A 14860-nucleotide genomic window follows, 5' to 3' on the forward strand; every position below is an offset into this window, starting at 1 on the left:
TTTCTGTGATTATGGCAGAACTTGAAATAAGTGGTAGTGACAAACCAAAGTGACTAATTTGAATACATGATGCTTTAAACCATTTTAATGATTAATGGAAACAAGATGACAAAATGGGTAAAAAGCAGAATAAATGAAGACAAAGCATGATTTAAAAAAAACAAAAAACCACAAAACACAAAAAGCATACACCAGAACATGATTATATTTCAAAATACAACTTCTGTACAACAACAATAGCATAGTAAAATATGGGCAACAAAACATGGTATTCATTCGCAGTGTATGACAAATTATTAAAATACTAGCCATAAATGTATGCTTTGAAACAAGTAATAGAGACTGATACTCTGAGATGAAAACAAAGTAACAAAAGAGACTATTAAGGATGACAGGTATATGAAGCCAATTAAGCTTAAGAATAACAAAAATGTAATTTCCTTGTAATTAATATTGCCTAACATTAGAAGCATTGATATTTGAACAATTTTATTATAAAAAAAAGAAACAAAATTTATGAGTACTACTGACTAAAAATATAATTGTAATATATTCCCAAGTTCCCACTAAATTACAATTATTTCTAAGTACGCTGAATTCTTGAAAAAGATGACGTCTAAATAATCTTAAAATCACCCTATGCTAATATATAGTCTTAGTGGGAGCACTGAATGGAATTCTTGCAGTTACACCATCTTGAATGTCTCAGCCATTCAGATTCCTGAGAGTTTAGTCCACTGGAAACAGTGAAAACAGTCAACATGCCTGGTAACAATTCTCTCCAATGACATCCATCAGGTAACATTCAAACATAAACAGTCTCAGTTCAGCTTTCTTATTTGCACACAGTGTCCAATGTAACATATGAAAAGGGAGATTCTGGACATGATGAAGATCATCTTTTGGTTTTGGTGAATGTGCTGCAATGACATCATATTTCTATTCAGTTATCACCTGAGGAGACATAGCAGGGAAAAGTGAATTAAGGATGGAAGTATATGACATGCAATCCCTAAAAGCAACTAAAATAGATTGATGTACAATGAAATGCATCTGCTATTCTATTATGAAAAGAAAAAAAAAAAAACATGTGCAATATAATACCTTTTGGAATCTTCTAACAGTAAGAAAGTCAGATTTTGGTAATCTTTAGCACTAAGAATCTGTTTTCTGGCCTCCCTGGGGGTACAAAATGTCAAGTCTTAGCACTACAAAGCTACGTACAGTCATTAAAGCATGCGATAGTCAAAGAGCTAACCCAGGTGACAAAAGAGACCTCTAATATTCCATACTACTACCCTGAGAGTATGTTTTAGTCAAACCTCCTGTTCTGCTACCCACATGTCTCTGGTGAATCCTCTCATCCTGCCCACCAGTATTTCGATGTATAAATAGAACATATTATTTTTTAAAAACAAAAGAGACTGTTCTCCAACATTTTTGTGGCATTATCTATGTCTCTTTTCAATTATGTAGCTAGCTGCATCCTGTAACACCCTTTCATTATAAACAATTATTTTATTCAATCTACATGCAGCTGTGCTCAAGAAACATGACATGCCTAACTTAAATGAAAATAGAGCTAACTTGATGAAATAAATACTAACTGTACTTAATGCTATAAGAGAACTTGAAAAATCTTTCACTTCTTGTGGAACCTCCAGACCCCTCTGTTCTTGGTACTCTGTTTGGTGCCCAAAGTTGCTGATGGTTAAGCAAATGTAGAATCAGGGGGGAGCCTCTCACCAAGACCAAAGTGTTGGTATGAGGAAATCTGCTGAAAATAGTAGGGAGACTTTACTGTAAGATTAGCATAACCAGCAAGACCACCTTGACAGGAAGTTGTAGGTAATCAGGGATAAGCATCAACAATGGAACCAACCCCAGGCAAAAGCAGATCCTAATCACTGTCGCCACACTTATGTTATACTATTCTGCATTCCCGGTCCCCATCCTCAAAATCATTAACCCCCAACACATTCCTCCATGGACTAGCCCACCTCCGTACCCTGCCCCTCCCCAAAATGGAACTGGAAATAAATGTGAGTCTTTTCCTGGGGAAAAGTCTTGCCTTGGGGAAAGGTACTGTATTTCCATACATAGCCCCTCTAGGCCTTTCTTTTTCTCACTACTTGGACTCTACATATTTTTTCTTTATCTTGTGTTGCTCCTAAGACTGCCACCCAGTAATGTGACAACTTCTTACCTATGATTCCATTTGGACCTTAAATTTGCTCAAGTAGGTATTTTCCAGGAAGTCTTCTCTTGAGATTTACCCTACATGGGGGGAAAAGGTACTTACTAAAACTGTCATTTCATTATTTAATTAACATTTGAAAATAAGACCTTGAAAATGAAAATTAAAAGATTTTGTGAATGCAGTATATAGGCAGTGCATATAAGGAAGGAATGTTGCAAAGGTACATAGCAGGAAAACAAGAGAAAATGGGAATCACACAATTTAATGAAAGTGGTGCTTTCATTAAAAAAATGCCCCTCTCTTGGCCCTCCCTGGTGGCCCAGTGGGTTAAATCAAAGCACAAAGATGCTTAAGCCACTTCCACATGAGTTCGATTCCCCCCTGCCCTGGAGGAGATCCACATGGCAAGGCAGACCTCTCCTGAACCGACATCTGCTCCCCTCAGCAGTGTACTTTGTTGATCTGCCTGTTCTGTATAACACGTTCTGCCTCTGGTGAATCCTCTCACCCTCCCCATCTCTGGCCTGTACCCCAGTTCTGTACGAATAAATAAATAAATCTTTAAAAAATATATGCCCCTCTCGCACATCTTAAAACAACTAGCAGGGTGTGGAGAAAAAGGAACTCTCCTGCACTGCTGGTGGGAATGCAAACTAGTACAACCACTATGGAAAACTAGTTCCTCAAACTGCTAAACATGGAGCTTCCTATGACCCAGCAATCCACTCCTAAATATCTACCCAAAAGACACAAAGATCTGATTGAAAAAGACACTTTCATCCCCATGTTTATTGCTGCTTTATTCATAATTGGGAAGACATGGAAACAGCCCAAATGCCCAAAAATGGTTGAGTGGATTTAAAAGATGTGGTACCTATACACAATGGAATATAACTCAGCAACTTAAAAAAAAAAAAAAAGGAACATGTCTTTTGCAGCAACATGGGTGGAGCTGGAAAAGATCATGTTTAGTGAAATAAGCTAGAAAGAAAAAATACTGGATGGTTTCTCTCATTAGCAGGAATATAACGGAACAGGCGAGAAAATAATGATTATGATGAACAGCTATATACCAGAGGCATTTTGTGGGGGTGGAGTGGGGAATGGGATCAAAAACAGTGGGGAGAGGGAAATGCACTGGACTATGGTGATGGCACAGGGTGATTTGGTGATCTGAAGCCCAAGGGGATTGCAAGTGACATGGAAAAATGCACAAAATAATGTAAAAATAAACTTATATTATAAAAAAATATTTTAAAAATTAATGTCCCACTAATTCATGTGGTGCAGCAGACCTTTCCTGTCACTTGCTGTTTACCTCAGTAGTGTATTTCTGTCCATCTGCCTGTTATGTTCTCCACTCTGTCTCTGGTGAATCCTTTTACCTCAGCATCTCTAGCCTATGCCCCACTTCTTGTATGTATAAAAAAAAATAAAAAAAAATCTTTTAAAAGATTACAATAAGGAAATGTCCCTCTAACTCATAAGTGCCACAGCTTTACTAAACTGTATGACTACACATCTCACTATCAGAGTAATGAACCTAGGATTTTATCATTATCCCAAATGACCAGAAATTCCCAAGTCTATAATTTGTTTTCATTTGTAAACTTATGTTTTGCCTACCATAACCCCCAAAGTCACAAAAATAGTTCAGTGAGACCTTGTAATGTGACATATAGTGAAGAAAATATTTCAACTGGGATGAATCAGCATACAAAATGAAGATGTAAATTATAAAATAAAAATAAATTTAAAATACCATATAAATAATGTAAAAATAAACTTTGTAATAAAAAATACAAAAAAATACCATATAAAAATTAACATTCACTTATGAATTAGAATTCTGAAAATAATTTTAGTATAACTTATCTCAGAGATACAATTTGATGTAAACACTGTGGCAGCTCCCAGAATTAGAACAAAGCATGACTAAAGCACAACTACCTATTAATTGTGCCTTCCTCATCTGTTTACACTTTCAGTCTGCATCTACAGTCAATCACTGAGAGATGCAATACCTGCTAAAATTTGACAGTATTACCCACATGAAGGTATCAACCATCAGAATCTCAGAAGTGATGCTGTGATTTGAGATAAAACCTAAGGTTTTGCACAAAATTACTTTTATCTTTCCTTTCTATGATGCTTCATTGGCAATCTGAATAAACGTGTGCAAACTGAAAGCCTCAATTAAACCTAACATTCAAGTGATCCCAAATCAGCTGCTTAAAAGGAAGAACACTAGAAAAGGAAGTCTCCAGCAATCCGAATGTCTGGGCCACCAAGTCCTCAACTGACCCCACAGACATTCTTTCATTGTCAGAAATATTCGCCTACATGAGCCATAGAAAAGCACAATCATATTTCTTCTGCCATTAGATGTAAAAATATTTTTTTACACTTGTAATCTGAATAGTTTCTATTTACTATGCCAGTAAAATGTCACTAATCTTAAGAAAAGCAGAAAAGCAAGGCCTGTCTAGCCAAAATGCCCATCCCTGAAAATTACAAATATTTAACAGTCATTACAATCATATCACTAAAGGGTTATTCCTAGGAACAGAAGTGATAGTGTCAAACACTTAGACAAGAAATACAGTAACAAATTCAGTATCCCATTCTTGTAATTAAAAACAAGATGGCAGGCCCTCCTTGGTGTTGCAGCGGGTTAAAGCACAGCACTAAAAAGCTTAAGCCACTTTCCATGAGTTCGATCCCCGCCTGCCCCAGAGGTGACCACATGCGCGGCAGACCTCTCCTGAACCACCCACTGCTCCCCTCAGCAGTGTATACTTCATCGATCTGCCTGTTCTGCTCCCCACTCTGTCTCTGGTGAAGCCTTTTACCCTCCACATCTCTGACCTGTACCCGTTCCATATGAATAAATCAATCTTAAAAAAAACAAAACAAAACAAGATGGCAAACTTTCTTAGAACTGTAGTGCCTGTCACAAAAAACCAAAATTGTTAAGTTAATACCATTCATACCATTCTAATGAAAATGCTGAAGCAGCAGATTAAATAGTGGCTCATAGAGAATTTGTTACTATTACATTTACAACAATTCTTCATTAACTCTTATAACTGACTATTATTCTAAGAGTCACCTATAACTTCATTACTAATTTTTATTATCAATTTTTTTGGTTTGTTCTTTTATCACTTTAAAAACCCATATGGGCAAAAATAGTTGACTTATTTCATAAATTCTAATCTTCATTTGTTAGTTCCATTATAACACTAGTTATGACTCATCATTTCTTTAAAATATTAGCTGCAATGTTCTTTTTGGCTATAAACACATAGTAAATTGAAGACAAGTGAGCTCTGACAATCTGAAGATATTTTTAAGAAAATTTATTAAAAACTTCCCAGTTATACATACCTTCCCCGGAGGTGACCACATGGTGTGGCAGACTTCTCCTGACCCAATGTTCCCTTCAGCAGTATACTTTGTCAATCTGCCTGTTCTAATCCCTACTCTGTCTCTGGTAAATCCTCTCACTGCCCCTGAACCTCTGACCTGTACCCCAGTTCTGTATACACAAATAAATAAATAAAAAAAAAAAATTCCCCAGTCTCACTTGGGCTTCCAAGGTAAACAGAAAACAAAATTGATACAAGTATTTTCCTGGGCCAAGAAACCAAATTCCTAAAGCAGCATTTCTTATTCTGGAAACTTCTTACCTGTGTCTTACAGTTTAGTTACAAGAATTAAAATGAAGTTATATTCTGAGCAACTTATTTGTCTTCAGAAGTTCATTAGCAGCAATCTCAACTTACAAACAAAATTTTTTATCATGTTCACCTGTTAAATAAATGATATAGCTAGAGTTACATACAGACAGGACAGAGATGCAAGCAAAACATAATGACATCAAAATGGAAGTGGCAGGGGACATTCGTGGGAAATAATCATACAACCAGCAAAATATTACTGCAAGAGATTAACTTTATATTTTCTTTAAAAAAATTCCAAGTGCCATAAGCACAAATGTAGAGAATAATCAAATTTTATCCTAATTTTGAAAATCCTACAAAAGAAATACATATAAAATCTAACTATAGAATCAATCACTATAAAAGACAATTCTCTCATTACTTACACAAATTATTACAAATTAACACTATGTCAAGAGACTCCCCCAAAATTTGACCTAGTTAATAAATTCAACTATGGTATTTCCCTAGGAATATTCACACTCTTTACAGAATATTTCAATAGCAATCATAACTAATCTATTAGCAATCCAAATATAAATTCTTAACACCTACCTCAGTTCTCATTCTCTTCCTGCTTCTTCCTTGGGGTAATCAGTATATTTTGAAAAACTTTGCTGCTTTAGTTTCTAAGTCACATATTCTTCATGGTCACTCAAATATAATTCACAATGGCCACTAAAAATACAAAGTTGGATATACATGCCCAATACTCAAAATGTTGATAGGCAAAAATGGAGACAGGAACAAAATGGTGGACTCTTTAAAATTCATCTGTTGTTTACAATGTTCGTTTTTGACAAAGCTTTAAAATTTCTATTGCAGAAAGCAAAAGCAATTCCCAAATCCCATTTTTCTAAACTGTACTGTCATCATTTTATCATGTTCAAGAAAATTTTCTATTCAATAATTTGTATACTTATTTCAGATTGTCAAGTAGCAGTGTACAAATATATAGATAATACTTTAGTATTTATCACATATAAACAAAATTTTCAAAAAGAATGTTAAAGTAATTAACCAGATTATATTTAAGTAAACATTATACTTAAGTAACATTAAGTAAACATTAACTCAATAATCATATCAATGATAACCCCATTTGTCAGAAATTATCATTAACATTTCAGAATAGCAGCAGCCTCTGGACCTAAACAATTAGCTATCATATGTTGAAAATAACATTTTCAATATCAACTTGAAACCAACCCTATGTCATAATTTTTTGGTAGTTAATAAATTTATGACAAATTGGTTGCTATGATTATCAACTACAATCATTATAAGCTTTCATTGTTATTAATTTTATATATCCAAGTTATGTTTTACGCTCAAATTTTAAGTTTTTTTATAAATTTAAGATCTGGTACAAATAAAAATCCAGCAGTAAGCTATATAATTTTGGAAATTTTATATACTTTGATTGTCATTGCCAAAATGTTCAAAAAATGATAATGTTCATTACGTTTTATTTTCATATACATCTTATATCTAGGTCACATTACATGAAATATATATGAATACAAAAATCAAACACAGCTATACTTGTGATATTAGTTTATATAAAAATTAACATTTTATACATAAAGTGGGCATCTTGAAATGTTTTTGACCTTAGAATTAACCTTGAAAATTCTATAATTTTCAAGGAAAAATGAAATTTAAAGCAATAGCTTAATGAGGAAAATGTAAAACCAATTTCATATGCTTAACATATATATGCATATGAATATTTACATATTCAGAGTACATTTAGCATAGCATAGCAAAATGCTTACTTTAGCAATGCCATTATCTTCAAAATGAATGCATCTGATTAAAAAGACAATTCCCTTTAGGTGTTCCTCTTGTAAAGACAAAAACATATACCAAGACAATCTGAATTTTTTATCAAGTATATTATAATCTTAGAGATGAGAATTAAAAATTTGAAGACATCTGGGCAATCTTTTCATTCTTTTCAAAAACAATGAACAAACACAGAAATGTTACATAGCTGTGAGACCAATTATTAATTACCTTTTAGTTGTAATGCAAAAACATTTCCAGAAGCCATTTTATGTTACCTTGCACTTAAACTTTTACAAACGTATACTTTGCAGGCTAGATTCATCTAGAAATAATAATTTCAAATGATTTGTCAATTACCAAACTGTCTTAAATAGTGTCATGCAATTTAATACAAAATTATATATGTCAAGACAGAATAAAATTTCTTATAAAGCACAATTCCTATGATTAAAATACATAATGTCCCATTAACAATACCCTATAAAAGTATGACTTTGGTTTTTCCAATGCAAAATACTTTAAAAGCACTTAACAAAGTTTAAAAATCTAAATTTTAAATGAGGATGTACACATGAAAATATCCTTTGCATTTTCTCCTTTTCTTAACAATTCAATAAACCAATTTTAAAATATGTATAGCTCAAGAAACAATTTTTCTCAATTTCATAAACACATTTGAAAGAAACAATGAAAAGGTGGTATTTTACAATGAATTATATACAAAATTATACTTCATGAGACTCCATACATCCAGAAATTTTAGATGTTAAAATTAAAAACCTTGTGTCTACCTACTATTTACAAAATTGTCTTGAATATTGTCATGCAACCAAGGGAACTTATACAGAATTGTATAGTTCCAAGAGGTAGTATAAAAGCCATTTTTAACAAAGTCACTTACATCATTATTACTAAAAACAAGCAAAAAAAAAAAGGCAAAATAAAATGAAGGGAATAATGAACAAGGAGACCACAGAGGAATCGAATGTTGTGTACTTATGCCATACAAAGGACACCTGGTCCCTCTAACACTTTTACAAGTACTAACTGTAGACCGCCAAGAGCTGACAGTAATTATATAAAGTGTGGACCTTGGTGTTTATGATAGTTCGTTTATTTTTCACAAATTGCAGAACTCTGCTGGGGAATGTTGATAGCGGAGATGGGGAGGTAGTGTGTATCAGAAAACTAGTGCAACTCATGCTCAATTTTCTGTGAAATTGAAACTTTTAACAAAAAGCAGTAGCATTAAATAAGTATTTCAGGAAATTTGGTATATCCAGAAACACCAAATGAATTCATAGGGCATATTTATAATGATACAATTCACACTTCATGCAGTGATGTTTTGTTTCTTCTCTTAAGCAAGTATAATTCCTGCATAGCTCCAAGACCCTGTTTATCAAGAACTGACATGCTGATTTCAATGTACTAACAAACAGTACTAAGAAATCTACAATGAGATATTTACAAAATTATACTTTGTGAGACTCTCAATACATCTAGGTACACTAGATGTTGTAAAACAAAACTATTTCAGCTACCCATTATTTACAAAGTTGTATTGGCTGCTCTAAGTAACAAGTGAAAATAGAAACAATTTAGGAGATTATATAAAATATACTGTGAATCATGAATCTCAGATAACCTGAAAAAGTAAAATATACCCACATGTCCCTTACGTAGGTTGAGGTATTTTCATATAAAATGGATTCAAACAATATTATAATTACAATATAAATTTTCTTCTAAATAAAAATGAGGTAAAAACACTTAATGACTCCATGTCTTTTGCAGCAAAACATGTACACAAAAATCATAGTTTAAGGTCTTAGCTCGTAATATGCTTTGAATAATTCTAGTAATTCAATGAAAACAACATGAAACTAAAATGGAAATATCAAATAGGAAATATCCAAAAGATTATTGCCTTCTATCATTCAGCTTATAAACAATTTTATATCTTTACAAAATAAAAAGAGTAAAGCTGCTACTATAAACACAACTGTTTAACAATAAAGCCCAATGAGCAACCCATACAGTTTCTATAATAAGCTACAGAAGTTAAACTATGAAAATTGATAATCTGACAACAGTATGAGTGCAATGCATATGTGCCCCAAACTGGTATAATCCAAAAAGAACAGCTATAAAGCACAAGTATATTACAGATGAGATCAGAAAACATCCACCATCGTAGTCCATATTCCAAACAACAAACCACTGAATACGCAGATAAAAGCTAATTGCTGTATTGGGGGAAAAGTTCATAATAATTAAATGTATAAGAATGTCTCTAGATAAAGAAAAAACAAGTAGTTAAAAGTAACTACATAAAACACAGCATTGTAGAAATCACATTCAATAATATATAAGCCTGGTGCACCACTTCAGTTCTAAAAGAAAAAAAAATCATATATGCTATTACTTTAGGTAAAATGCTTAAAATGATGGACTTCTTCACATCTGAAGTTAAATGATATTAAAAAGGTATGATCACATGTATAGCAATAGCTAGTAATTCCCACACATATAAAGCAAGAACACAGGTCTTCCTTAACAAAACAATGAAAGTATTTTCTAATAATGACCTAAACATTTCTTTTGATAATAGAGATTTTTCAAAGTTCAACATTGAAATAGTTATTTTATACATGTGTATGTCCATATATGTGGTGAGAATGTCTCTACACACCTAAGTTCAAATGTTACCCAAGTGTATTTATTAGGTTTATAATTACTACTTTATACCATTCATCTAGATTGAATTTTTAAAAATCATACAAATTGAAATACATACTATTAGAGATGGCAGTGATTCATAATAAATCTTATTAAAAACTTAAAAAAAATGGAAAATTGAAAATGAAGCCCAATTGTGATTCTATCACTAACTTTTCAATGAAAATATTTTCTAATAGTGACCTAAATTACATATCCTTTCCAAAGACATATATTTTATAAGGTGACATATCTTCTCATATGAAACAAACAGAATGCCATCAACCAAAATTTTCCAAATACACAGTGTATATGAAGCCAATTACCCAAAGTGTTTTTACCTTTGTCTGTCAGGTTAGTATTATCATTATGCCTATCAGCAAATCTTATGCTGAAGGAAAAAGTAAAAACATTTGTCTAGCATAAATGTAACAGCCTCAGATTACCCTCAACCAACATAATAAAACCCAAAACTGAAACTATATTAGCCCTACAAAAAAAAAAAAAAGCCACCAGAAATGTGTGGCAAAACCTTGTGAGTTTTCATTAAAATTATTTTGAACACATATACCCATCTGCATGTGTGTATATGTGTGTGTATATATATATACATGTATATATATGAATGTATGATTCATGTATACACACACACACCATTTTACCAATCACAATAAATTAGGGACTAAAAGTTTAAAGCAGAAATTATTACATATTATACATTGTAATTACAATCATGTAACAAAACACCCTTCAGCTGCCAAATTATTTACAAAGAGATAGTCTGACAACCATTAGTAGAAAGTAGGTATTGTACATAGAATTAATATATTTATAAAACATGCTGAAATACTAGAGCTTGTCTTTTAAAAAATGTAGTTGTGTTACTTATTTGTACAAAAATGCCAAAAATATTCCTTTGATCAACCCAAGATGTTGTGAGCTTGCTAACGTGCCACATAAAAAATTAGAAACTGCCTATTAACCTAAAAAAAAATTCCAAACAAGACTTCATTAAAATTGAAGTTTTTCTGGCAAATTAAAACTCTACTATCTTGTTGCTATCTTATCACATGTAGATTATATATATACACATGAATATGACATACAAATTGAGCATATTGAAACATCTTTTATCAGAAATGGTTCTTAGCCTTATAAACTGATAGTTACTTACAATGTCAATACATGTAGATTATTTAATGTTAAAAATAAATTGAACATTGTAATTTATAAAATGATAATATCTACCAGAAATGAATTATATCCACAGGCAATTTTACTTTTCCACTGGAGAAAGATGGATTAAAAAATTCTGGCTTTAAAATCAGAATATTAACAAAACAGAGTCCCATCATCTGATTTTTAAGAACTATCTGTTCACATCCACTATATATCCACAGCACCCTCCCCAAATTCCCTAGTCTCTTATCTCCTAAAGCAGTTCTTTACAAAGTTATCTAGAAACTTCAGCAATCAGAACTCCTAAACTAATTGAATGGTCCTAAGTATTAGTCATCTCTATACTCAATCAAAAAGAACAAATCACACAGTACTTTTCACTACTCTACACACATCAACGTGTTTTCTCAATTATAAACATGCATGTGTTCATAGTGGCTCGCCTTCTGTGCAAATAACCCATCACCATAAGAAAAACCTCATACCACACCAATTTTAACATAGATCACTAGGAAATGTCTTCTACATCAACAACCTTCATAAAACTTCTAATGACTAAAGATAACAAAAAATTCACCCCTCAATAAAACCCCACAGTGATAAAAGTGATATTAACATACATCAGTTTTGTTAAAAATTCTTTCATTGTAATGAAAATGTCATCAATTTCATTAAAGTCTTTGTTGGCAATCACAATTCATTAACTATCACAAAGAACTTTTGATAATTTCATATACAATATTATCAAGGTCCATATAACTAATCTTATGTGTATTCTGAATAAAGTATTAAAAACTTATTTTCAGTTACCCAAAAGCTCTGAAATTATGACTATAGAACTGTATAGTTTTACAAAGTGATCTGAAAATTCCTTTCTAAAATATTCTCCAGAAGACTACCCAAAAATGCTTTTAGAAGCTTTCTTATGAAGTTGGCTATGTCTTATCACAGCAACAATTTCACAAAGTAATTTTAAAAAGATTTGTTTGTAAATGTAGTCTTCTGTGCTACTAGCAGATTACAATAGGTATTGGGCAATAGTTTAAAATTTTATGTTTAATACCAATTCTTTTCATCTTAAAATCCAAATAAAAGGTTCATACATATTCAGTCACTATTTTACACTTTCATTTCCTTATTACCCAAAGACAACTTTCGAATTATTCCAACATTCTTATGCTGTTTTATGTCCAATAAAGAAATTCCTAGGATAATATGTGGAGCTGTTAAAAAATGCCAAGGGAAAAAAAAGATGTCTGTTTACTGCACATACAAATGAGCACGTATGCAGATCTTTTTGTGGCAAACCTTTAGAAGTCAGATTAATGTTCTGAAGTAAGAAAAACATTCTTGGTTTTTCTGTTTGTAAATACCAGAATTACCAGTAACAAGCAACTATTTGAAAAACAAGTTTAAGTTTCCAAATTTATTTTATCTAGTCTTTTCTAATTTGTTTAGTTTCTAGCTGAAATCAAAAAGTATTGCTGTTCCATTTCTATAAAAATATAGCTTCAGGGTTGGCTTCAGTTTACTTGTGCTTCTTCAGACAAGCGCAATTCTGCAAATTTTATCCTTCAGACATTTGTGGTAGAAATCTTAAATAGGAGTTGTCCTTGAAATGTTCATTTAACCAATTAAGTAGATCTGAGGCTTTACTATATGAGGTTCAGAGCAGTCCAGAAGAAAAAGTTCTCAGGATGCAACAGGAGTATTTTAAAATAATGTTGATTCATGCTACATGACTCCTCTATTTTAATGAAAAAAGGTTTGCGAATGTGTTCTCCATAATTTCCCAGGTTGGAATCATTCTTGACTGCCATACAGTTCTCCAGAGATTTTTAGGGACCCAAAGATAAAGGTATGTCACAAAATGTATGAGTCAGTATATTCAGTGAATAAAAATAGAAAACTCCCAGTTTTGGTAGTGGTGAAAGAAGCTTTAACTGCTTTAAGTTTATAGTCCTGTTGTTTATTTCTAATATTCCTGTAACGTATCACCTGAAGATTTATGAAAAAAATGTAACTGCATTCTTCATTATCTTCCCAAAAACTGCTTTAGCAGACACATGAGTTAGGTAAAGTTAATATTCAGGGGTTCATTACAAACTTGCAAATATAATTAAAAGATGACAAAACTTGCAGCTAGAAAATTATCTCGATGGCAGTCATGTACAGTATTATCAACTATGTCTACCTAGTAACCACTATATTATAGAACAAAATCTGTGTCCATCTGTCTTAGGTTCCATTAGTGTCCATGAACAGCCTTTTCATTCTTGGGATCATCTTTTTTTACAACTCTGTAAAATTCATAGTTGAGTATACAAAACAATGCTTTTTTAAGGGATCCTTATGTGTGATTTTGAGATGTTTTATATCCATGGTCTTATTTTCCTCTTTGAAATATCTTCAACTTTTTATCATTTTAAAATTAATTCATTGTTTTTGGCTATTAGTGAACAAAAACTATTATAACAACCAGAACACATCATCATTAAAAATAATATAAATAACAGCTTTGCACATTTTTATGCAACCAAATACTAAGTTATCCATCACTAACAAATAAAACTGTTAGATGCTCATAAACAACAAAATCTCTTAATTTCATAGATTTACATAAGCAACAAATTAAAATGAACACATGCTTATAAAGAAATATGGATGTTTCTCCAGTCAGCTAGCCTGAAGCAGGTAAAGTCAACCAAAAAGTAGGCAAAAAATGATTACTTTTCTGTATCCACGAATCCCCCTAAAAAACTTGATCACTCTATTTAAGAAATCCTCTAATTGCTGATATACTACTCAGTGTAGCACTATACAATATCCTTGTTTATTTACTTAAATTCATACAAAGGACAGGATGTTTAAGGGTTAAGCTTGAAGGCAAATTGTCTCTAAGGCAAAATTATACCAATAATGGAAAAATATAAATGAAACTTGACTAAAAATATGTAAACATCACTACTGACACCACAAAGCCATTATTCACTAGACAATACCTACTAGATGCTATTATTCTATGCCTTGGAGATAGAGTAGTATAAAGACATCAATGTTTCTGGTAAACATTGTTTCACTCTCATTAAGAAAGAGTATCAAGGTCCTCCCTGGCAGCTCCATGGGTTAAAAGTGCAACACAAAGCTAGCCAAAGGCAAGAGTTCAATTCCCTGCCAGGGAGGTGACCCACATGGCTCAGAAGACCTTTCCTGTCTCCTGCTGTTCTCTCTAGCAGTGTCCTTC

General features: G+C 32.3%; 1 long non-coding RNA gene across 1 annotated transcript; it reads right to left on the reverse strand.

The window, feature by feature from the left end:
* Window positions 1–63: 63 nt before the first annotated feature.
* On the reverse strand, window positions 64–8360 carry LOC105854386. The gene is made up of 4 exons (XR_001146064.1): window positions 6481–8360; window positions 5893–6013; window positions 2207–2277; window positions 64–954 (listed from the first exon to the last, which is right to left on the reverse strand). It is a non-coding gene; the product is annotated as an uncharacterized LOC105854386 (long non-coding RNA).
* Between the last annotated feature and the right edge of the window lie 6500 nt (window positions 8361–14860).

Source organism: Condylura cristata, unplaced genomic scaffold (genome assembly GCF_000260355.1).
Source record: "Condylura cristata isolate star-nosed mole 26May11 unplaced genomic scaffold, ConCri1.0 scaffold00035, whole genome shotgun sequence".
Taxonomy (NCBI): domain Eukaryota; kingdom Metazoa; phylum Chordata; class Mammalia; order Eulipotyphla; family Talpidae; genus Condylura; species Condylura cristata.